The following is a 26,171-nucleotide window of genomic DNA, read 5'->3' on the forward strand; positions in this document are numbered from 1 at the left end:
AACTTACCTCATTATAATGCCACCCCAGGCTGTAATGTGATCTTTTAAGAAAATAGGGAGAAATATTGCATCAGTCTTTTTTTTCTTATAATAAGTAGCTCTTCTTCTTTTTCACAACTTAGAAGAGAAGACAAATCTCCTGTCAATATGCACAGGAAACAAGAAAAAAAAACCTGATCTATAGCTTTTATGTTAAATCTCTTTTGATGTTACCTGTGCTAATGTTGCACAAAGATCTTGCTTGAAGCTGCATCAAGGCATTTCAACTTTACTCTGAGGGAAATGACATTTTTTGATTCAATTTTTAAAATGGCATCTTGCTTACCAGTTAAAAAAAACAAGGAAGGAAACTAGGATTTCCTTACTGGATCAGACTGCTGGCCTGTCAAGTCCAGTATCCTGCCTCCAGCTGTGATTTACACTTCATATATAATGAAAAACATCCGAGTACACCCTTTGTATATTGTGGCAAGGCACCTTCTCAGTCTCCCCAGTCTCTGCTGCTTTTAGCCCTGGTGAGACAGGCTTAGGTAATGCAGTCCCCCTTGTGACACAAGGGAAGTTTTTACTCTCCGTATCTCCACTAGTCCTGGCTAGCGAACTCTTACCCCCTTGTGGGAGAAAGTACTGCCTGTCCTCCTGAAGGGTCTCGCTGTTTTTCTGCTCCTGCACTCCTGGCAGCAGGGCTTCTTCTCTCTCTACTCTCCTCCCCTTCCTTCCACAGGGAAGGGTTTAAAAAGGTCTCAGGCAGCCCCAAGTTGGAATCAGCTGGTCCCAGTTAACCTCAGGCAGCTCCCCCCTCAGCTGATTCTAATTTGCTACCTTGGTAACCTTTCCCAGCTGAACCTGATTGACCTGTGGTTGCCTCTCAGTTGATAAGGGGGAGGGCCTTTTAACCTTCTGGTACTGACTCCTACCCCTCCCTTGCAGCTGTCTGTCCTGAGTTTATCACAATATGTAATTTTGAGGTGTAGAAAGAGGAAACATGGATATGGAGAAAGCGGTGGACATCATATATCCTGACATTAGCAAAGCTTTTGATACGGTCTCCCACAGTTTCTTGCCAGCCAGTTAAAAAAGTATGGAATGGTTGAACTGGACTATAAGGTGGATAGAAACCTGGCTAGATCATCAGGTTCAATGGGTAGTGATCAACAGCTCGATGTCTAATTGGCAGATGGTATCAAGCGGAGTGCCTCAGGGTTCACTCTTGGGGCCAGTTTTGTTCAACATCTTCATTAATGATCTGGATGATGTGATGTATTGCACCTTCAGCAACTTTGCAGATGATACTAAGCTGGGGGGAGAAGTAGATACACTGGAGGGTAGGGATAGAGTCCATGGTGACCTAGACAAATTGGAGGATTGGGCCAAAATAAATCTCATGTGGTTCAACAAGGACAAGTGCAGAGTCCTGCACTTAGGATGGAAGAATCTCATGCACTGCTACAGGCTGGGGACTGACTGGCTAAGCAGTTCTGCAGAAAAGGACCTGGGGATTACAGTGGATGAGAAGCTGGGTATGAGTTAACAGTGTGCCCTTGCTGCCAAGAAGGCTAACAGCATATTGGACTCCGTGAGGAGGAGCCTTACCAGCAGATCGAGGGAAGTGATTATTCCCCTCTGTTTGGCACAGGCAAGGCCAGATCTGGAGTATTGCGATCAGTTTTGGGGCCCCCTACTACAGAAAGGATGTGGACAAACTGGAGAGAGTCCAGAAGAGGGCAACAAAAATTGTTAGGGGGATGGGGCACATGACTTACAAGGAGAGGCTGAGGAAACTGGTCTCATTTAGTCTGCAGAAGAGAATAGTGAAGGGGGATTTGATAGCAGCCTTCAACGACCTGAAGGGGGATTCCAAAGAAGATGGAGCTAGGCTATTCTCAGTGGTGGCAGATGACAGAACAAGGAATTAGGAACTTTTTCACTAGGAGTATGGTGAAGCACTGGAATGGGTTACCTAGGGAGGTGGTGAAATCTCCATCCTTAGAGATTTTTAAGGCCTGGCTGGGATGTTTTAGTTAGGGTTGGTCTGCTTTGAGCAGGGGATTGGACTAGATGACCTCCTGAGGTCTCTTCCAACCCTAATCTTCTTCTTCTATGATTCTATGAAACTAGCACATAGTATAGCAAATATATAATAGCAATTTGCACTTTAAAAAAAAAGACAGACTTAAAAATACTCCAGATAAAGGTGCCAAGACATTAAAATCATTAGAACAAAGAATAAATAAAGATAGTAGTACTTCAGTGATATTGGATGAAGTGTGTTGGTGATTTTTAGGACAACAGAATTTATAACTAGTAGTATCATGACTGACATTATTCTCGGAGGGAGAAGAGGCATGGAAAAAAGTGGCAGCCCCAGAATATTGTTGGCCAGCCCTGAGGGTTCTGCAGAAAGTCTACAAAACCTCAGTTGCCATATTTCTCCTTTAGGGCACCAGTATCGATATTTGAGCTCTTATGTGCTGAACATTTAAAATAAAAAGACTGAGTGAGATCCTGACCCCTTCTCTGCAACTTTTGTACTGCTACTAGGGCCAAGTGTTCAGCTGGTGCAATCACTGAAGTCAGTGGGGGAAACACCAAGTTATGCTAGCTGAGGATCTGGTTTTATGGCATAAGAGGAGCAGAAGGCTGTCCTAACAGGGAAGATTGTAATTCCCCTGCCAGAGGGATTTTCGATTACTTGCTTCAGTGCAGTCCCTGGCTGGGACTGGCAGCAGGAAACTAGAGAAACTCTGGCTACTTCTAGTTGCTTAACAACCCCTCAAAGAGTTGTTACCAGCCAATGTAAGTTAAAGCAGGCCAGAGGGCTCTCTAACTTGTGAGAGGGGATCAACTAGACCTCAGATGCCCTCAAAAATAATACTTTCCAAATGCTACAGGACCAAATTTGCAACTGACATGGAAAAGTACAACTCCACTGAAGTTGCGAGTTCCCTCACCAGTTGGATATCTGTCCCACAGAGTTTAAATAAAGTATAATTCTTATAAATTTAACTTCTTCAACCAAGGGGGGGAAAAGCAAAGGAAAGACTGTCCTCTTAAGAAGAAAGATCATTTCCTTATTGTTTAGTAAAATTTCTCCATGTCTTTCTCCCCATATAAGAGGTTGGGAATATAATGGTAGAGTGAGTAGCCTTCAGGAACACACACACACAGCGCCGCACAAAGATCCAGTGCACTTCCACTTGAGTATTTATCATAGTAATACTTACGTAACCCTTCTGCCCCTCTGAGTTGGCAGCAACAAGGGCCGGGTTCAGTATCCAGGGGTTCAGTTTCAATAACACAATGCATAATCGGCTCGAGCCCCCACCCAGTGACCTGGGACACTTACATATCACACCCCCCGGGCGCCTCTAGGAGGCAATACTTCCCCACTCACAAGCACGGAGTCTGAGTGTAGCAAAATCCTTTTAATAAAGGAGGGAAACAATGCGGCATCACATTGGAGAAATACCACAAACAGGATTATAACACAAACCATAAGCAAAAAAAACCCACCTCCAAGTACGTCTGGCAATGTCCTTTCCCCCTTAGGGTCTGAAGTCCAATCACCCCAAAGTCCAACAACCTGAAAGTCTCTGGTCAGTGCCACCCCAGAGTTCAAAAGTTTATCTGTAGATTTTTACCTCCCACAGCCTGGGTGGAAATGGGGGGAGGGGAAGCCCACACAGGGTGTTAAGGGGCACCTTATGTGGGCCAGGGACAACTGCTCTGCCTCTCTGTGGAGTTCTGCTGCAGCCTTCACCACAACCAGCTCCACTACACCAGCTGTGCCGCTCCTCCAGCCAACCCGTGAGCCACTCCGGCCATCCCTGCAAACCTCTCCACTCCGCTCACTGTTCCATGGGCTGCTCTCACATGCTGCAAACTGCTCTGCTCACCACTTAGTGATAGGTCTTCAGGCTCCCCCAGTAGTTAACACAGCACTCAGTGATTTCAGCTCCTAGTAGGGGAGTCCTGCTGCTAGTGCAACATTGGCCCAACATGAATTCAGCTCAGCAGTCTCTAGGTGGACTCCTAATGGAATCAGAATTAGCTCTACTCTTTAACAGTGGAGAAAGGAGGATGTGCCATTGGTGTTCCAGGCCCTCAAAAGGGGGCCCATACCATCAGGTCCACACACCAGTCCCCAACCTCTCTCCATTCACTGGGTGTTGGAACCCATGTCCCTTGTCTAGCAAGTACTACTTAATTTAGGTTGAGTCACTTCTGTCATAAAGCAGTCTCATAGTTCCTCATTCACATAATTAGGGTGACAGCACTTTTTTCCTCCTTCCCCAATAACAAAGAAATTGGGGATCCCAGCTGTCAAAATAACCATCCCAGGCTGCCATGGGCTTATGCTAGGTGGGGTGGGTGTGCCAATGCAAATACCTGAAATTCCTTTCCACACTCCCTGAGATTCTTTCCACACTCCCCATAATTCACCACCAGATGTCAGGGTAGAGCTCATCCTGACTCTGCTTACATCTGTATAGCGTAATGCTTAAAAAAAAAAAATAGTCCTTAATCTCAGTAACTATTTTGAATTAATTTTCTTGTGTAATTCAGAGAGGTGCAGAAGAAATGCAAATAGCCTTAACTTAAACTATCAATAATTATCAAAAAATAATCAGCAGCAAATCATCATTATACTGAAAGATCATTTCCAGAAATAGACTATTTATGGAGGTCTTACTGGTAATGCAACCAACGCAGCAGGGAACATGACATAGCATTGTCACCAACTCATTGCTATTTTAGCTACAAATAGTAAAAACTTGAAAGATATTAGTGAAAATCACAAGTATAGCAGTAGATTATTTAACACTTTGCTTTTCATACTAATCTGAACACAATTCATGGAGCTAAGTTTAGTAATTTTTTCCTCACATACAAGAATAATATGTAATCTCGTAGCTCAGAAGAACTCTGATCTCCGCTCCCAAAGTTTATGCAAACCATTCTTGGTAAAATTATTTTAGTTATAATTGACAGCTCACTGTTCTGGCTCAGAATTAAAATAATTCAGAGTCTATTTTCTCTATAAAATGTCATCTGGAATTGGAGCTTCATATGTTCTGGTATGCTGCACTCGATCATTTATAGGTGAACTACTATAGTGTAATTATGTTCACTGTTTTCTCTAAATCTACCACAGTAAACATATTCTGAACAATTATGTTACCTAAAGAAACAAATAGATTGATTTCTATTTTTACTATAATCTAGAAAGCCTTTTGAATTTCAGAAGCCACATAAATTGTAAGGAAATTTCATATTGATTGGGATGATTTTAGTTATGTTCCTTTTTTCAAAATAATGAAAATATTATTGCGAGCTAATGTTGATTCAAATAAATACCACAGAAAGAATTTTGCAGGAATGCAAATGAAACATAGGAAATTTGAGGCTATTACATAAGGACAATAGTCAAATATTTATTATTATTATTATTATTATTATTAATATTAATATTTTGTAGGCACGCTAGATATCCTGTTGGGTTGTAATAACAATAAAGATATGTTATTTACAGTGAGGACTAGATTGTGCATTTAGGTATATATATGTGCAAGAAGAATTGCTCAGGCGATACCAGTCCCAGGGTAAAATCCTGTCCCCACTGCAGTCAATGGGAGTTTTGTCATTGGTTATATTTAAGTAGCATCTAAATTCTCTACAGCCTACCTTAAAGTCTTTCTGGAGTCACTGTGGAAGGACTTTGGTACACTTTACTAAATATTGCAGTCAAACTTTATTAGCACATTTAACCCTCTAAAGGGGCTATCAGTGACAGCTATTGCCTGAGTGTTTACCCCAGCTGTCCATCAATTTCCCTCTCAATTGCTGTGGTAGTGTAAGTTAGCCATCTGGCTAAATTAGGGCTGCTCAGACTCCATTCCTTTTGAGGTCAAATAAGAGACTTAAACAAAAAGCCCAAACAAACTATGATTCCAACAAGGCTTTTATCACCTTTAACCACTGTTTTACTGAAATAGAATTCTAAAGAGAGGCATGGATAATCAAATCTTACAAGTTATTTTAAGAAATGCAATATGCAATTTACATATTATTCTAATATTCTGAACTCAAGGGACAAATTATCTGTTCCAGTGTGGCAAATCCTTTTTTTCAGTTGCAACCTTGGATAGAGCCTTCAGATAAAGAGCCACAGATAAAGTTTTGATCACTAAGTTATCCAGGTAAGCAAATATATATTGCACCTCTGATTAGATCTTCTTCCTTCCCAATTAATCCATTCAGGTATCCATGTGGAATTTGTCACCTCTCAGATGCAAGAAAAAATCAACAGTCTGTCATCTCTGATTTTTTTAATCTTATCCATATCTATGAACAAACCAACCCAATAACAGCAGCAAAGCACACATGAAGCAGCAGCAGCAGCAGCTTCATATTAGTTCCACTATATACCCTAAGGCCCGTACATGGCTATAGTGACAGTTCTCAGTTCAGTAGGGAAAGTAAGATTGAATTTTTCTCACAGCTGTGGTATTTGTCCTCCATGTCCAACTCCTCTGCATTTGTCTTTATGGAGATTAAGCATAACAAGACATCAAGTACCTGAAAGGTAGAAACATCCAGTAAAGACAATAAGGAGTTTGATGCCATGTTCAAGTTCAATAGCTGCAAGTGGACCATCTTCTCAATGCTGGAAACTGTCACTTTGATGTCCCCATAGCTTTAGCGATGTTATTTTTTATTACACAGGTATAGGTATCATTAGCTGTAATATTGTGCAAAGCAGACACTGCCATCATTGTTCTTAGAATACAGCTTGCAGCTCATGTTGGAGACCTCAAATAAGTTGTCTTGTGTTATTTTGCAGGTTCATATCACAAAAGGTTAAGGGAACCACTGAGGAGCCTCACCTTGCAGGGTGTTTGTACTGATATTGTACTCCACTTGCACCTACAGAGAGCTGAAGACTCCAGTCATATATTGCAGCCCTGCCTCTCAATTCCCTTTGGAAGTGGTGATAGAGCACCTGTAGATGACAGCATCGGAGAGCTGCACACCTCTCAGCATTAAGGAGCATTTCCACCAATCACCTGCTCTGCAAATACCACTGTCTGGCCCTTGAACATTTCATCTGGGTCCTTTAGGTGGTCCTTGTAACCATTAAACTCATGAACCACTCCAGAAACCCTAACTTTAGTCCACCAAATTTCTGTGTTGCTGAGCTTGATGTCAGGTTCAAAAGCTTGATGCCATTCTCCCTGATGTTCCCAGGAGAGATTGTGATGCTGGTAGAATGTCTCCCTGAGACACCAAACTCAATGATCAGCACAGCACAATCACTGCTGCCTGGATTGTTATGATGATGATCATGATCCAGAAAATGACATGACCCAGTGAAGCCATGGCAATGGGACTGGTTCAGACAGGCAAAATGTTGGATGCATAAAAATCCAGTATAGTGTTCAGTACAGCCTCCTTCTCTTTGAGACACCTATTTGTCAGCACAGCCCCTTCACTAGGGTATTTTGCCATTCAATAGCAGGCTCCCCAAGGCCTTCCTTTCCTTTCTTGCAGAAGTCCTAACTAAATTGTAGCTGGCTAACTTCAACTGCTTTAGTCCAAGGGCAGGAATCTCAAACTCAATTTACCTTAGGGCCAGTGCCAGCCCTCAAATCTTCCCAGTGGGCCAATAATGTCACTGAAGATGGTGTTCAGAAAAGAAAATGTTTATAATTGTATTTTTTTATTTTGAATTTCTTAGAAATAATAAAACTGTCAAACAATTTTATATAATTCTTCGCTTGCCAGAGAATTTTTAGTATGTGCCAGACACCTGGCAATGCTTCACTTCTGTCAGTTTGTTGATGTTTGGCCTCAGTGACTGAGCAGTTGAAACCTTCAGGATTGCAGCAAGGTGTACATCAGATAGTTGTGTTCAGTATTTTGACTTGTTTATATTCATTGTGGAAAAAAGTGACACTGCTTCCATGGTTGACTCTGCCCAGCAACTAATGATGCTGCCTCCATGGCTGACTCTGCCCAGAGACTAGTGATGGTATCTATGTCCCTCTCCCCAGCCAATGGGAGCTGCAGGGGTCTGTCCTCCACGGGCCACAGTGGGGAGGTTCTCAGGCTACAGATGGCCCGCAGGCTGGGACTTCGAGACCCCTGTCCTAGGGTTTCTGCCAGGGTCATGACCAGCTTCCACTTGACTGTAGGAAGGACTGGGAGAAGGGGGACTTCTTCCCTCCCCATTTCTGAAGGGTTCTGACTTTGGGGCCCTAAAAGGAAGCAGATGCTTAGTCTAGGATTTCTTCAAGCTCTGTTTCAATGACCTGATCATTTCTTCATCCATTTCTGCTGTCTGTGTCTAGGCCTCTTCCCCAGCCCTTTCTCAGTTTTCTTCTCATAGCCTCTCTAGGTTGTTTTCTGCAGTTCCTAACTAGATGTAGTTTTGTCTCTCTCTATCACAAAGACTTCCTCTATCACATGGCTCCTGCAGTCTAAAGCCCTAAAGAAGATAGCTTTGTTGGACATTGAAGACTTCAAGGATATGCATTTCCCTGAGTACACTGTGACATTTCATGGTGTCCTTCAGTACATTAATTAATATTTTAGAAATGCAATTGAACAATAAAATGAAGTCTGTTCTCTGTCGCACTAGGTTTTCCAATGTTTCAAGTGGGTACAATTTAAATAATACAATATATATGATAGTTTCCCAGGTGATATATATTTCTGTCTCTATCTCTATCTATATATATTGTAGAGAATGAGATGGTCCTTTGGAATGTTGTTTATCCTGCTATTAGTTCTGATTGCAGCATATTTGTATGCACTTTGTCTTAATTACTAACCTTTAAACAATGGGCATCCTGGTCATTATTGTTCATATGTGGCATGGCACATAGCCTCCTCTTCTTGAGATAAGGTAGAATCTTGTTAACTATGAGTGATATATAACCCCTTTACTGGCCAGACACAAACATTAGAGCATGTCCGACATTCCAGCCAGCATGAATACATAAGTCTAGCAAAATAATAAATCTTTATTCTTCTTACCAATACAGAATGATAGGTTCTTAAAATAAAATAAACCAGCTTTTTAACTCTTAGAATAGTGACATATTTCTGCACTCCAAATTGGTAGTCAAACAAATATAGAATCTAACAAGATATAATACAGCTTCAGTTTCCAAAAGGTAAAATATATGGGGAGGGTTCATAAAAGGAAGTCTTCTAGATAGAAACATTGTTCTTTTAGTTAAGTTAATTATGGTAATTTCTCTTCTAGCCCGGAAGAAGAAGACCTAATGTTGCTCTCTGGTGAGACTAAGGGACATTTGTTTGAATAGAACATTGGTATTAATTCCTGGGGGGAGGGGAGGAAAAAAGGGGAGGCAGAAAGAGACATAACTAGATGAAGTCAATGGGAACCATAGTGCTCAGAACTTCTGAAAATCAGGCAACTCCCAAATGGAATTAGGAGACGAATGTTAAGGAACTAGATTTGAAAATAGTGCTCAGTGTCTGATTCAGATTGTTTTTCTCCTGATATATTAACTTTCATTTTTTCTACATTTAATCTTATTTTGCTATTTTCTGCCCATATTTGTAATTCCTTTAGTTCCTGTTGGTTGATTTCTCTGTCCTTACTATTTGCCTGCCAGAACAGCATCACATAGATGTCTTTCCAAAGAGATTCTCTAGCTCAGTGAGAAGTTATGAGCTTAATGTAGGAATCTGTGGGTGAAATTCTATGGCCTGTGTTACACAGGAGGTTAGACTAGATTATCATAATTGTCTTTTCTGGATGTTAATGGACAGACATAGCCCCTCTTATACAAGTGGGTCAGTGAAGATTTATTCTAGGTGAGGACCTTGCCTTATGAATGACGTGTCCTAACATGCTATTTCCTCCCTTTTCCAATCATTATTGAAGATGTTAAATAAAACAAGCTCTAATGTATTCCTTTAGCATCTCCACTAGATACCATCTCACAATTTGGCACATTAAGGATTCATAATCATTAATTGATAGTGAGAGTATGTGTCAACGTCACTGTCCAAGCCAATTTGAATTAATTTTTAATTTAGATTTTGTGAGATACAATGTCAAATGCTTTACTAAAACCCAAATATCTTACATATATTGCATTTTCCACAACCACTAACTTTTTGTAATTCTATAAAAAAATCTAATATCTCAAATGGGATTTTGAGTAATTTGTGGCAGTCTGGTTTATTGAGTTTGCACTTGTTAATTTTATATCCTGCTAAATGTCCAAATATTATGATTAAATGCAAGATATATGGAATGGATCTGTCAGGATTGTGTATTATTAAAAGTTACGTATCTTGTCAGAGTATATGATATACATGTAAGTCAAATTCCTTACCAGAATGCAATGAGCCTAGGATGAGCCTTATCATCAGGGCAAGAGTTTCTAGTGAAAGACTAAACAGAGAGAGATAAAGAATATTCCTCTCACGTTCTTTTGCCAAGTTAAGGAGATGTGAAAATACTGTTACTTGGGGGTAAAAAAGATGCCAGAATGTAAACTTTAAAGAGTTTCATTGTACTAAACAAATTTGGGGGCCATATTTCAGTCTCATTGATGTCTGTTTTATAGCACTATAACTCCCTTGACTTGAGCATGGTTACTTCTGAATTACAAAGTCTGGCTCTTTCTTCAAATATTAATCATCTTCCTATATTAAATCATAACTCTGTGTTTAGTGCTTTTTCATTATCAGTAGTAAGTGTACTGTATGCTTCATTGCAACTGCCTTTTGATTGTTTTGATGCATTTTTATTTATAGGTATTTGGACAGGTAAAAAACAATTTTCTTGTTATAGCTATGCATGGAGTAAGAACACCCTAAGGTCAAGACTTAAAAAAAAAAATAGAGGCTAAAGTCAGGCCCCTTAATTTTCTTTTAGGTTCCTACATTTTTATTTTTACATACACTACAAATAGTTCATAACCACAGATAGAAAATAATTTGGCAAGACCTTAATTGAAGTAATGGAAATGAGCAACATTTTGTGATTCTTAGCAACAAGATCTTTAAGAAAGTGACAAAAAAAGTTTTAGCTTGCTGTTATGTCCACATATCTGAAGGTGGCAGGTAGTGAGTTACAATGTTAAAGTTTCTAAATATATTCTCTCATTTCGCAACAAAAGGAACGGTAGGCCCCCTTTACTAGAGGGGCCTCTGAAATTTATTGTGAGTGTTCCAGTTGGGAAGATCTTGTGTGCTTCAATCTAGCCTTAGAGACCACAACTCCCATGATGCCTTGAGGAAAGAGTGAGAGACTTCTTCCAGGGAGTGCACAGGGCTGCCCAGGGTGGGGGCAAGTGGGGCAATGTGCCCCAGGCCCCACGCCCCACAGGGGCCCCCTCGAGAATATAGTATTCTATAGTATTGCAACCTATTTTTATGGAAGGGGTCCCCCGAAATTGCTTTGCCCCAGGCCCTCTGAATCCTCTGGGTGGCCCTGGGAGTGCAGGGAGAAGGTGCGCTTGGCTCCATTTTGGGAGAGGAGTGTGATGGCTGGTGCGGAATGATGTCCATATCAGGAGCTGCTTTTAGGAAGCCAGAAGCTGCTTCTGAGAGCTTTAATCAAGCGGGGTATTTCAGAGATGGTTAATGGCTTCACTGCAGCCAGGGAAGAGACTATTGCTGTGCCTAAAGCTGATTGAGGTGCGCCTGCAGTGAAGGAACTGTGAGCAACCTCCACTCTTGTTTGGGAAAGTGTTTGCAAGGGAAGAGGCACAGCAGAGAGACTGAGTCTGAGAGGCAGAGTGATCTTCCCATCGAACCAGGACCCAAAGCTGCTGACACATCTCAGTGTGGACACAGATTTCTTTTCATTGCAACATGTAGTTACTCACACCGTATAGGCCTCTGCAAGTGGTGTGCAGTGTAGATGTACCTTCAGTAGCAACTTTCTAGTGATGATTATTTACTTAACCATAACACCTAAAGGTCCCAGTGGAGATAAGGGCTTAATTTCTATAGTTGCTGTGAATATACATAGTAAGAGACACACCCTACCCAATAATCTAAGTAGACAAGACAAAGGAAGTCTTTATCTATATTTTACAGGGAGAGCACTGAGGCGCAGAGACGTTAAGTGACTTGCAGACTGTCTCACAGTGAGTTTAGGGCAGTGTGTTACTTTCAAGGAGCTTCAGTTAGATTGTTGGAATTGCTGCATTCTGCTCTCATTTCATCTCACACCCATTCTGGTGTCTTATACTCATACAAATGCTCCGTTGGTCTCCTTCTCCCATTTTTGGCTTTGAATCTTCTTCCCCACCACCTATGCTTGAGACAGTCTCTCCTCCAGTCTACTAATTTCACTTTCAAATCCCTTCTTTAACCCCACCTCTCTAGTGAAATCTTCCTACAATATATAGATGGCTTTGCCTTTTGGCTTATTATTTTGTTCTAAGTACACTTACAGAAGGGTCAGAATGGTCAAACTATTCAGTATAAATAATACCCTGTGAATTTAGCTTACCTTTTGGTTAATGGAATCACTCGATGACAAACCCTGTTCCCAACGTGTTCTCTTTGACTATTTGTCATTTGTGTTGATGGTGCATCATGTAAATCACATCACATTGTTTCTAGTCCGAGGTCGGCAGGGGGGCAGCTGATCAAAATCCAAAATCCACAGAAGTCAATGGACTTCCCATAGACATCAGTAGGCTTTGGATCAGGCCGTGGGATTAACTGATTTTTTTTAATGGTAAAAATAATGAATAGCAAATAACAATCAAACCTCAGTATGTATTTTCAAATGCATAATTAATCATGCTAAAATTCAGTAAGCTCTCATAACTTGCAAAGTTATCATGAATATTTGGTACTCATCCAAATAATTATGAATAATTAATAATATGACTCTGCAGGTAATAAGGAGTGTAACCCAGCAATTGTATTTGCAGTAATAACTGCAAATGAGGTGGGAAGGTTTTGCCTGTTCACCTGGGTTACTTATGGGATTTGATAAACAATAATTTATCTGTATAGGTACTGTATGACAAGTAGGAAAGGAATTTTTTTTAAGTTGCATCTAATATAATGATTGGGGTCAGAAAAATATTCATTTTAACACTTGTAATATAGCTTGTATAATTTAGCTTCATTGGGAATTCTCTTGTGACATTATAGAGTCCTACCAGCAAATCCTGTTATTTTCCTTTTTTAATAACAGAACAAAAGGAGAAGAGGGGAAGGATGGACAGCAACACCTCTAAATGCATCTGGGGTTGATATGAAAAGAAAAGTAGAACATAATGTAATTTTATTTTGAAATGCTTCTAAATTAATCAGATTCATTACACATCACCTGTCGTGATCATTACTTCTATAGCACTTCAGCAAGGTGCCCAACCCTAAGAGCTTGTACAGGACTGAATAACTTGAAAAAGTCATACTAGACATGTGCTGATATAGTACAAGTGGGCTCATGAGACATTATTCAAAGAGACATTATTAATGGCACAAGAGCAAACTATCCCATTGCATAGGAAAGACAGGAAATATGGCAAGAGACCACCCTGGCTTAACCAGTAGATCTTCAATGATCTAAAAATAAAAAGAAGTCCTACAAGAAGTGGAAACTAGGTCAAATTACAAAGGATGAATATAAACAAGTAACACAAGTATGTAGGGACAAAATTAGAAAGGCCACGGCACAAAACAAGATCAAACTATCTAGAAACATAAATGGTAACAAGAAAACATTCTACAAATACATTAGAAGCAAGAGGAAGACACAAGACAGGGTAGGCCTGTTACACAATGAGGGAGGGAAATAATAACAGAAAATGTGGAAACAGTAGAGGTGCTTAGTGACTTCTTTGTTTCAATTTTCACCAAGACGGTTGGTGATGATTAGACGTCTAACATAGGGAATGTGAGTGAAAATGAGGCAGTATCAGAGGCTAAAATAGGGAAAGTACAAGTTAAAAATTACGTAGACAAATTAGCTGTCTGGAAGTCACCAGGGCCTGTTGAAATGCATCCTAGGATACTCAAGGAGCTGACTGAGGAGATATCTGAGCTATTAGTGATTATCTTTGAGAAGTCATGGAAGATGGGAGAGATTCCAGAAGATTGGAAAGGGCAAATATGGTGCCAACCTATAAAAAAGGGATATAAGGACAACTCGAGGAATTACAGACCAGTCAGCTTAAATTCTATACCCAAAAAGATAATGGAGCAAATAATTTAAGCAATCAGTTTGCAAACATCTAGAAGATAATGAGGTGATAAGTACCAGTCAGTGCGGATTTGTCAAGAACAAATTGTGTCAAACCAACCTGATAGCTTTTTTTGACAGGGTAAAAAGCCTTGTGGATAGGGAGGAAGACATAGATGTGGTATATCTTCACTTTAGTAAAGCTTTTGATACTGTCTCACATGACCTTCTCATAAACATACTAGGGAAATGCAACCTAGAGGGACCTACTATAGGTAGGTGCAAAACTGATTGGAAAATCATTCCCAGAGAGTAGTTATCAGTGGTTCACAGTCAAGCTGGAAGGGCATAATGAGTGGGGTCCCACAGGGATCAGTTCTGGTTCCAGTTCTGTTCAACATCTTCATCAATGATTTAGATAATGGCATAGAGAGTACGTGCTTTGGGGGATAGGATTAAAATTCAAAATGACCTGGACAAACTGGAGAAATGGTCTGAAGTAAATAGGATGAAATTCAATAAGGACAAATGCATTTAGAAAGGAACAATCAGTTGCACATATACAGAATGGGGGAATGAAAGGGATCTGGGAGTCATAGTGGACCACAAGGTAAATATAAGTCAACGGTGTAACACCATTGCAAAAAAAGTTAACATAATTCTGGGATGTATTAGCAGGAGTGTTGTAAGCAAGACACAAGAAATAATTCTTCCACCTATTCCAAGCTGATTAAGCCTCAACTGAAGTATTTTGTCCAGTTCTGGACACCACACTTCAGGAAAGATGTGGACAAATTGGAGAAAGTCCAGAGAAGAGCAACAAAATTGATTAAAGGTCTAGAAAATATGACCTATGATGGAAGATTTAAAAAACTGGTTTTGTTTAGTCTGGAAAAGGGAAGCCTGAGTGGGGACATGATAACAGTTTTCAAGTACTTAAAAGGTTGTTACAAGAAGGAGGGAGAAGAATTGTTCTTCTTAACCTCTGAGGATAGAACAAGAAACAATGGGCTTAAATTGCAGCAAGAGAGGTTTAGGGTGGACATTAGGAAAAGCTTCCTAACTGTCAGGGTGGTTAAGCATTGGAATAATTGCCTAGGGAGGTTGTGGAATCTCCATCATTGGAGATTTTTAAGAGCAGGTTAGACAAACACCTGTCAGGAATGGTCTAGATAATACTTAGTCCTGCCATGAGTGCAGGGGATTGGACTACATGACCTTTTGAGGTCCGTTTCAGTCCTATGACTCTATTACTGCTGGCAAGTGGAGTCAGTTAATTGCACTCAAGATGCAGAGGTGAAAGTAAGCTGGTATGGTCCGGTATGGCGTACCAGCAAGAGCCAGTACGCCGTGCCGGACCACACCGGCTTTGATGGGGGGGATTTAAAGGGCTTGGGGCTCCCCACAGTGGCAGGAACTCCGGGCCCTTTAAATCCCCACCCAAGCCTGGCTGCCAGGCTGGGGCTGGGATCTAAAGGGTCCGGAGCTCCACAGCGGCAAGAGCCCTGGGCCCTTTAATTTGCCCCTGAGCCCTGGGGGCTCCCAGCCACCTCTGCAGCTGGGAGCCATGGGATGATTTAAAAGCCCTGGGGCTCCCGGCCACAGCCGGTGCCCCCGGGTCTTTAAATCTTGAGAGGTCCCGCCTCTTCTGGATGAGGCCCCGCCTCTTCCGGATGAGGCCACACCGCCCCCTCAGGACTCCAGCAGTAATGGTAAGTCCTGTAAGTGACTTTCACCACTGTCAAGATGTAAAAGGCGTGAGAGCCTTTTGGGGACAGAGAGACCTGGGGAGTTGAGAGAAAGTCATTGTGGACATAAGCATAAGCTCAGGCTGGAGTTTATCATAAGTTATTGATTTCTTTTTAATTACTAATGAAGCCGAAAGGGTGAGTTTGGACAATGGGTGTGCTTGATCCAAAGTCTGTTGAAGTGAATATGATTCTTTTTGTTAAATTACATGGGCTTTGGATCAGACCCTAGCTCTGGTTGGTTCACATCATCCTCAGTATCTTGAAAGATAGATTAACTATTCTAATAAGGTAAGAACAATCAGTGCTATATTTATAAGGGTCATATCAAACAAATACAAACGAAACCTGCATGAAAACCTCTATCTGGAGATGGAAGTTATAACATGGACCACTAAGACATGAAATGGAAATAAGTATTTTCATCTCATATCTTCATTACAATTATTTAGTAACAATTTTTTTGATCTGATGGTTTAACAAAAAGCTACAAACAAACCCCAAATCAGAGGAAATGGAAAATAGGTTATGAGAGCATGTGAAATTATAAAAGATTTGCTGGGGATTTTTTCCTCTCCATATATTCACAGTGAAGATGGATGTCAATTAGAAAGTTAATGCTGTGATATGTAAGGTTGAAAGGTTTTTTCTAATACATACTGCTCAAAGCATTATTCTCCAGAAAACAATTTCCTATGTGCCCATTGTGTAAAACTCAATCAAGAATTTCCTGACAAGGTGCAAAGAAATGGTATTTTGATGTTTCCGGTACTGGAATAACTTTTTAAAAGATTTTTTTTCCCTTTGTTTCTCGTCTTTGTGTTTCTTAGGTTTGATGCTTTACTCTTTGTGAAATGTTCCTGCCTCTGATTTCTTTTAAATTATATGGTTATCCCATAAGGTCTCAGATATTTTCTTTTAATCCTTCTTTTATTGTCAATCAAACTATGCTGTTTTGAGCTGAAGAATACTCATAAGACATTGAAAACATGATGCCAATAACGTCTTCATTGACCATGCTTTTGTTTATGCATTAAACTCTTTTAAATATTTTTAGAAGTATGTGACTCTCTTTCAGATTCTTTCCTTTCTTAACAGTGTTATAAAATCTCATACTAATTCCATTTTTGTTGATTGCTGTGAAGCTTTTGTGGCTAAAAACGGAATTCATCAAACACGTTTATCTGTCAAAACAACACTAGGTAGAAGAATGTATCAGGGGATTTATAATAGAAAGCAAGAGACTTTCAACTCTGGGATACTGCTTCATATTGCAGTAGGTCAGCACTGAACAAATTTTTTTACCATCTCAGAGTCTATTTTTTATTGAATGAATTGATGGTCTCAGTCCCTTTCTTAGTCCATATCACAGCTATTGCTGGTAGTCTCAGCTGAGAAGATTCATGTTACTAGTAATAGAAACAGGAATCCATCATACTGGTTTCTACAGTTAAACAGGTCACTATGAGGCTGCACCTAGGATACTGCATACAATTTTGGACACATGCCCTAGTTAGAGACATGCAGATTCCAGAGAAAGTCCACAGAAGAAAACTTTATCAATTAAATGGAATAGATAAAAGACATAGAAATATCCTGGAAATACATGCCCATCTATTAATAGAAATTTAAATAGATGAAAGATTTTAATCTGTCATAGGCTAGTTAATAGTGGTAATCCTCTTCCTGTGGAAGTAATAGCAGAATCCACCCTACTAGGATTCAAGAGGTATATATGGATAATTCAGACATCAACGTAAGGTATCCTGAAGTATCAATGAAGTTATTGCAAAACAATTATCATTTGAAAGCAAGTGGGGTGATGATTGATTGATTGATTGACGATCCCTCAATTCAAGGATGATCTCTACCATTGATTTACATATCGGTCTTGAGATGACTCAGGAGTCTGATCCTGGACCCGCAAACCGACCCACGGTAGGTACAGACATTTTGTGGCTTCTTTTCAGCTTTGAAGGAAAGGCGCTTCTGCTTGAAGTGGGCCACTGCCTGATGGAGGATATGACACTACTGGGTGGCTTAATCCTCCCAGCTTGTGATATCCACATCCGTTTTCTTAATATATGCTTTAAGTGTATCTTTGAAGCATTTCCTTTGACCACCACAGGATCTCTGACCATGAGTGAGTTGAGAGTAGAGGACCTGTTTTGGGAGGTGAGAGTCTGGCATCCACACACAATGTCCAGCCCAGCCAAGTTGGTGCCAGAGGATCATTGCTTCAATGCTGGTGACATTGGCTTCAATGAGGGTGCTTGAATTAGTGCAGTGATCTTGCCACTTGAGGCGAAAGATCTTCTGGAGGCATCATTGGTGATACCTCTCCAAACTCTTGAGGTACTGTCAATAGGTCATCCAGGTTTCATATCCATAAAGGAGTGTAGGAACAACAATTTTCTTGTAAACCTGGGTCTTGGTGTCCTGCTGTACGTTACTGTCTGTGAATCATAGAATCATAGAATATCAGGGTTGGAAGGGACCTCAGGAGCTTATCTAGTCCAACCCTCTGCTCAAAGCAGGAACAGTCCCCAACTAAATCATTCCAGCCAGGGCTTTGCCAAGCCTGCCCTTAAAAACCTCTAAGGAAGGAGATTCCACCACCTCCCTAGATAACCCATTCCAGTGCTTCATCAACCTCCTACTGAAAAAGTTTTTCCTAACATCCTTCCTCACTGCAATTTGAGACCATTACTCCTTGTTCTGTCATCTGCTACCACTGAGAACAGTCTAGATCCATCCTCCTTGGAACCCCCTTTCAGGTAGTTGGAAGCAGCTATCAAATCCCCCCTCATTCTTCTCTTCTGCAGACTAAACAATTTCAGTTCCCTCAGCCTCTCCTCAGAAGCCATGTGCTCCAGCACCCTAATCATTTTTGTTACTCTCTTCTGGACTCTTTCCAATTTTTCCACATCCTTCTTGTAGTGTAGGGCCCAAAACTGGACACAGTACTCCAGATGAGGCCTCACCAATGTCAAACAGAGGGGAATGATCATGTTTCTCGATCTGCTAGCAATGCCCCCACTTATACAGCCCAAAATGCCATTAGCCTTCCTGGCAACGAGGGCACACTGTCAATTCATATCCATTCACTGTAACTCATAGGTCCTTTTCTGCAGAACTGCTGCTTAGCCATTCAATCCCTAGTCTATAGCAATGCATGGGAGTCTGTAGCAGTGAAAACACATTGGGGTGATCTTCAAAACGAAGCATTTGCACACTGAATCTTGTGCTGGATCTCACTGTCAATGTCTGCATTTTTAGAAAATTGGCTACCGAGGTAGCAAAAGTGCTCAACTGTCTCCAAAGTCTGATCCTCAATGGTGATTTGTGGTGGTTCATGTGAAAGGCCTAAAGCAGGTTGATAGAGCACTTTAGTCTTCTCAGTACTGAGTGAAAGCCCTAGGCTTTAGTAAGCTTGTGCAGGGAAATCCAGTATGGACTGAAGGTCATTCTCAGTGTGCATGAGGATGACACAATCAGCATACTGAAGATCAGTAATGGACACCCTGAAGACTTTAGATTTTGAGCGGAGATGTAGAAGATTAAAGAGCTGCCCATCCATTCTGTATTGAATGTTAACTCCATTCGGATGGTGATCTTTGATGAGGATCAGAATGACTGCTAGTTCCCTGAAGTTTATCTCATCTTATTGCCATACGTCATCATTGTTGGGACACAGGCTCACAATGTGATGACACCGTCTGGGCCATGAGAGTCATTTTGTGGCATATCAGGACAATGCTGTTAAGAAACAGGATGTGTGGTAATCATCAGGTATCCCTGACACACCCCAATATTTCAATTTAAATGGTCAAATCATGAATATTTTGAAAAAAAAGCAATTTAGGCATTTTGTAAATTATTTATTCTCTAATAAAAATAATAAATCCATGTCTGTATCTTCATTTTCACCGCTCCTCTTGGTCTCTGCAGTACAATTATTGTGGAAATCCCATGACATTATCTGCAGGTTAGCATGCGATAGTGTGCATTAAAATTAAGTTGAAAATCTAGCCCATAAACTCCATATCAATGCAGAAAATAATGAGATAAAGAGTTACATGAACTGCTGCATCATCATCTTACAATATTTAAAATGTTCTTTGGAAGCAAGGGTCACATTGTGAGAGAGCCAAGGCAACAGTGTTCTTGTTGAAATAAATAGGTTGAGTTGCCTTTTTCAGAATATGGTATGATTTGACCCTCTCATGTAAGAGCCAGTTGGCTCAGTGAGTTAGTGTGCTTAGGGCCCATTTACTTGAATATTGCAGGATCAGTAAAAGCAGCAAAGAGTCCTGTAGCATCTTATAGACTAACAGATGTTTTGGAGCATGAGCTTTCGTGGGTGAATACCCACTTCGTCAGATGCATGTCACCCACGAAAGCTTATGCTCCAAAACTTCTGTTAGTCTATAAGGTGCCACAGGACTCTTTGCTGCTTTTACAGATCCAGACTAACACAGCTACCCCTTTGATAATTGCAGGATCAGAAACTGACTGTGATACAGATTTATATTTTGTTTAGATCACAAGAGAAAATATGTCTTGTGTCCATGAGCTTATCCTAATGTAGTAATTAAATGTATCCATTGCACACATTGTACCAATACTGCACATTTTGTAGTCTCTGCTTGAGGAAGTCATGGGACTATAAGAGTCCTGTTGATGCTTGTCAAGAAAAAAGTGTTTTGGATGCTTGCATGGTGCATTCCTTATTCAAATAATTAGTCTTCCACTTCCATGAATACTAAGTCTAAGAAAAAAAACAGAAAAATATATAGCATTTCCATATGCATCTTGCGGAGTAAATACTAACGTGTTACTGCTTAACTAGTATTATATCAAATTTTATATCTAAATTCAAATTTTATAGGATGATTTCATGAATAGGAATAACCATCCTAGCTCATACCTGTTACCCATCTGCTCCTGTATCCTGTCTCTGACAGGGGTCAGTATCAAATGACTCAGAGGAAGGTGGAATAAATCTCACAGTAGGCAGATGTGCGATATCCTGTCTCCTAGGTTAGGTCTCATCCTGATCTCTAATAGTTTGAGACTGGCCTAACACTCAAAGCATGAAATTTACTATCTCTTCCAAAATATATGTGAGCATTAACTATTTTCTAGGTATTCTTGTTCCCCACATAAGTCTCCAGTCCCATTTGGAGTCTTGCTAAACTTTTAGCCTCAACACCATTCTGTGGCACTGAATTTCACAGTTTATTAGAGCTGGTTGGAATTTTTCCATCCAAAATGTGAATTTGTCAACTATATGCTGATGTTTTTGGAATGGAATATTTTGAAGTACTATTTAAAAATGACTTTTTTGTTATATTTTTAAAAATTTTTATCTTATAAAATAAATTAAAAAATGAAGCTGAAGTGAGATATTTCAGTTTTACTAAAACAGAACATTTGTATCAACCCAAACTGGGGGGGAGGAGGGCAGTGAGGTGGGGATTCTCTCTTTCTTTCTTTTTCCCATTAATAGTTCAATGACTGTGGTATCTCATTATTTATGGACATGCAATAAAAGAATTCATGTATGTTGCAGTCTACATATGTTAGTTTATAAACAATAATCACCTTACAAAATGTCTTTCACCCAAAAGGATTCCAAAATTTATTAATTACAGTGGGGGAAATCCTGGCTCCAATGACATCAATGCCAAAACTCACATTGATTTCAATTCAATCAGAATTTCACCCAGTGTATTCATGAATCACGTCAAAGGCACCTTTATATAACAATGACTTTAGGAGCAGAACTACTAGCAGTTAATATCGGTATTACATTTGGGTAAGTCGATCATAAATATTTTAACTGGATTTTAATCCATACCAGTCTTGGTTAATACCCATGTATTGGGAAAACTACCATCAGATTATTAATAACTGCAAGAGGCCAATGCTTTACTTTACATCTCACCTAAAGTTGACCTCTTTTTATAATACAATAGTTCATAGCACCATGCTGTCTGACTAGCAAAGAAAGAAAAATGTCACTTAATGGCTCAACAACAGCACTTAGCATAGCACCTGAGTTTTGATCTGAGGTCTCCAATCTGGGTACTGTCCAGTCACAAATGTGTTGAGCTTTAGAGTTCTGAGAGTATCATACACTAGGGCAATTATTATCACCAAAAGGTGGTGATTAGAATTCATATGGCGATCCAACATCTTAACAGATGAAAGGAGACATGACAAATTCAGTCCATCAGTGGTATGGTATGGGAAAAGAGCCAGATGCGTAAGCAGCAAACCTTCCCATAGTGGCTACAGGACTACTCCCCAGATGGAAGTTAAAGCAAACTATACTTCCTGAATTGCCTGTAGGCCTCAGGCTGGGCTCTCTGATGGCAGTCTGTGATAACTGTATCATTCTTAACCCAGCTTCTCCATACTGAAGGGTTCTGGACAGGATTTTCCCAGTTGACAGTGGGAATGCTGAATTTCTTGAGGCCTTGCTTGACTTTGTTGCTTTATCGGAGCTTTGGCCTCTGTGTTGTGGGCAGTTCTTAAGTTGGCCACAGGGCACAGCTGTGACGCACCCCATAATGCTTTATGGAAATATGCTTATGAATGTATATATGACATAACTGGAATTTGTTTTATGCTACATATGCCATGCAACATATCTCTGCAAAGGTTATGATCTACTGAATATATTCATCCTATTTGTATGAATGTATCATTTTTGTTTTCAGAGTTATGAATATTGGCTGTGTACTTGTTTGATTTTAAGTAGCCTTAGTAAGGCATTTGGTCAGCTTCTTAAGAAAGGAATTTACAAGTCAAGTGTCCAGTCAAGAAACACTTAACGGACAGTGGATCTTGGAAGACTTCAATCCACATTAGAAATCTACCAGGGAATTTTCAAGGTAGCATGTGAGCAATGGCCACCACCGGTAAAGTTCTGAGTCATGCATGGACATGTGACTTGCCCATGTGACTCCAAAACTGAATCTTGCAGCTGGATTCTGCATAGGAGAGAGGAAGGGGTCTCCACCCACAAGAGAAAGTTTATTTAAGCCCCTGGGAGACTCCTCCATTTTGTCTTCAGCTGGCACAAAAGATAGCCTCTCCACCCCAAAGAAATGCCTGAAAGAAACTGAAACAAAGGACAGTAACTACAGGGGGTGATTGCTGGACTCAGACTGGAAGGAGGCTACTCTGTAAAAGAGGCTTATTGGAACATCTCTGAGAGTGAGATTTTATCTGTATTCAGCTTCTTACTGTATTAGGCGTAGATTTGTGTGTTTTATTTTATTTTGCTTGGTAATTCACTTTGTTCTGTCTGTTATTACTTGGAATCACTTAAATCCCACTTTTTGTATTTAATAAAATCACTTTTTACTTATTCATTAACCCAGAGTACGTATTAATACGTGGGGAGCCAAACAACTGTGCATATCTCTCTATCAGTGTTATAGAGGGTGAACAATTTATGAGTTTATCCTGTATAAGCTTTATACAGGGTAAAATGGATTTATTTGGGGTTTGGACTCCATTGGGATCTGGGCATTTGGGTGTTGAAGACAGGGGCACTTCTTAAGCTTTTTTTCAGTTAAGCCTGCAGCTTTTGGGGGATGTTGTTTAGACCTGGGTCTGTGTTTGTAGCAGGCTAGCATGTCTGACACAACCAGGCAAGGCACTAAAGTCCCAAGCTGCCAGGGAAAATGGGCTTAGAGGTAGTCTAGGCATATCGGGTGGTAGTTTCCAAAGGGGTTTCTGTGATCCAACCCATCAAAACAGCCTTCAGTAGACAATTTTGAGGCATGTTTCCCAACCAGTGAAGCCTGCAAATGTCCGGCATACTCTGCATAGATTGTAGGTTGTTTCGCTCAAGGATCTCATTATTGGTGATCCATTGGTCCCAAGTAACTCCAAGGATTTTTCTAAGACAGCAGAGGTGGAAACAGTTCAATCTCTGCTCCTGCTTGAAGTAACCCAGCTTTAACAACCATAGAGGAGGGTGCTAAGGACACAAGCCTAACAAATAGATACCTTTGTGTTCAGAGTTAGCAACTTGATATTCAAAACATGTAAGATAAGTGTGCCAAAGGTAACAGAAACTTTGCCAATTCTAGCATCACGTTCTCTATCATGGTTAAGTGAGCTGGTAACAATTGAGCCGAGATAGAAGAAGTGATTCACATTGTCCAGAGCTTCATTATTGACATAGATTTCAGGTGGACTGTTGGTACCTTGTGACATGAGAACTGTTTTCTTGATACTGATTATCATGCCAAACTTTGTGCATGCATCAGAAAACTTGTTCATCATGACCTGCAGTTCATCAGGTGGATTAGAGATGAATGCAGTGTCATCTGCAAAAAGTAGATCCCAAATAGTAAGCTGGGTGACATGCCTTCTGCTCTGGAATCATCTAATGTTAAACAAGCCTCCATCCATCCTCAAATCAATTAGTATGCCAGATTGATCATTTCCAAAGGTGTACTTAAGAAGAATAGAGAAGATGCCAAAGCCAGTGGGAACTAAGACACAGTCATGCTTCACATCAGTATCAATACTAAACTTGGATGATGTTTCATTTTCATACTGGATGGTTGCCTTAATTCCCTCTTAGAGCTTCTTGAATAGGGAGAGCACATTCTGTGGATAGCCGATTTTCAACAAGATCTTATAGATGCCATCCCTACTAGGGCTTTTGTAGGTCAATGAATGCTATACACCGAGGTGTCTGTTGTTCATGGTTTTTTACTTGAAACAAGTGCAATGTGAAGCATATGGCAATCATGGAGCTCCCAGCTCTGAATCCACACTGACTCTCAGGGTAGACTTTCTCAGCAAGGACTCAGAATCTTTTCCCAGGACCCTTGCAAGCACTTTGCTGATGACGCTGAGCAAAGATATCCTTCAACAGTTGTTGTAATCTATTCTGTTGCCTTTATTTTTATACAGAGTAATTATCTTTGCTTCTTTCAGATCCTGGGGTATATGGCTTTCTTCTCAACAGGTGTAGAGAAGTGCATAGATATCACTCACAAGCTTCCTCCTCTCTGTCTTTAGGAGCTTCAGAGATACCTGATCATTGTCTGCTGCTTTCCCAGGTGCAATCTTTGATAGCTTTCTCTACATCTTCAAGAGTTGGTATTTGGTCCAGCTCCTGCATCACTGGCAGCTGAGGGATGGCAGCTAATTCTGTATCAAAGATAATGGCATCCTTTGTGTAGAGGTCTTTGTAATACTCAGTCCATCAGTCAAGTTGGTTTTGCCTGCCTGGTACCATCTTTCACTTTCAGGTTTGCGGTCTTTCTACAAGGTGGACCAAGTGCCTCTTTAATTCCATTATAGGTATCATGAAGGTCCCCTCTTTCAAAGCAAGTCTGAATTTTTTTGCACAGGTCTTGCCAATACTTTGGGACATATTCTTTAGTGGCTTTCTGAACTGCAGCCTTAGCCTCTTTCAAGTTGATAGTTCTGGACTTAGTTGGTTGTTGAAGTCAATTTAGGAGAGCTTGTTTTTTCTTTTCTATAAGTGGGAGCAGCAGATGTTCAGCTACTAGGAACCAGTCAAGATGTTTTTTCTTTGTTGTTCCAAACATATCCTTGGCAGTAGCCAGTGTCTTATTCTTAAAATTTTCCAACAAGGTGTCAGAATACGGGAATCAGGTTGATCATTTTAAACAAGATCAAGCGTCAGAATCCTTGTTAGTGATGTTGAGGTGATTAAAATTTGTAAATAAATAACAAATGATGAGTAGGAGTGTTTGTTTTGGTTTGTTATATTTTGCAAACAAAAGTATATACTTTCCATTAACTGTTAAGTCCATGATATATTAGCTAATGCTTCAAACACACAAAATGCTATCCATGTAAGTGCTAAATATTATCCTGTTCACATAGGATTCTTATGTCTATTTATTCCCAGAAGCAAGAAATACATGCTCATTAGTAGCACAAACATGTTTAGCTTGTTTGTGATATTATCACAGTTTTGCCACTGACTTCAGTAGGCTGCTAAGTCTGTGAAATATATTTTCAGAAAAACATTGTTTTATATTGTACTATACAATTTTCTGCACGGGTCATGAGGGATGCTGTATAAGGTTATATATCCTTTTTCATGAGTTGTATTGAAATACTAAACCAGCATATCAAAACAATTCACTTTACATCACTTATTTCCAAATGTCTGTTTCTTTGTGCTACAAATTACATATTTTCAGTAGTTTCAGAAA

At 40.2% G+C, this 26,171-nt stretch overlaps 1 pseudogene; it reads right to left on the reverse strand.

Moving 5' to 3' along the window:
- Nucleotides 1-6,462: 6,462 nt before the first annotated feature.
- On the reverse strand, nt 6,463-7,380 carry LOC127050107 (V-set domain-containing T-cell activation inhibitor 1-like; annotated as a pseudogene).
- Nucleotides 7,381-26,171: the final 18,791 nt, after the last annotated feature.

This window comes from Gopherus flavomarginatus, chromosome 4 (assembly GCF_025201925.1).
Source record: "Gopherus flavomarginatus isolate rGopFla2 chromosome 4, rGopFla2.mat.asm, whole genome shotgun sequence".
Classification (NCBI taxonomy): domain Eukaryota; kingdom Metazoa; phylum Chordata; order Testudines; family Testudinidae; genus Gopherus; species Gopherus flavomarginatus.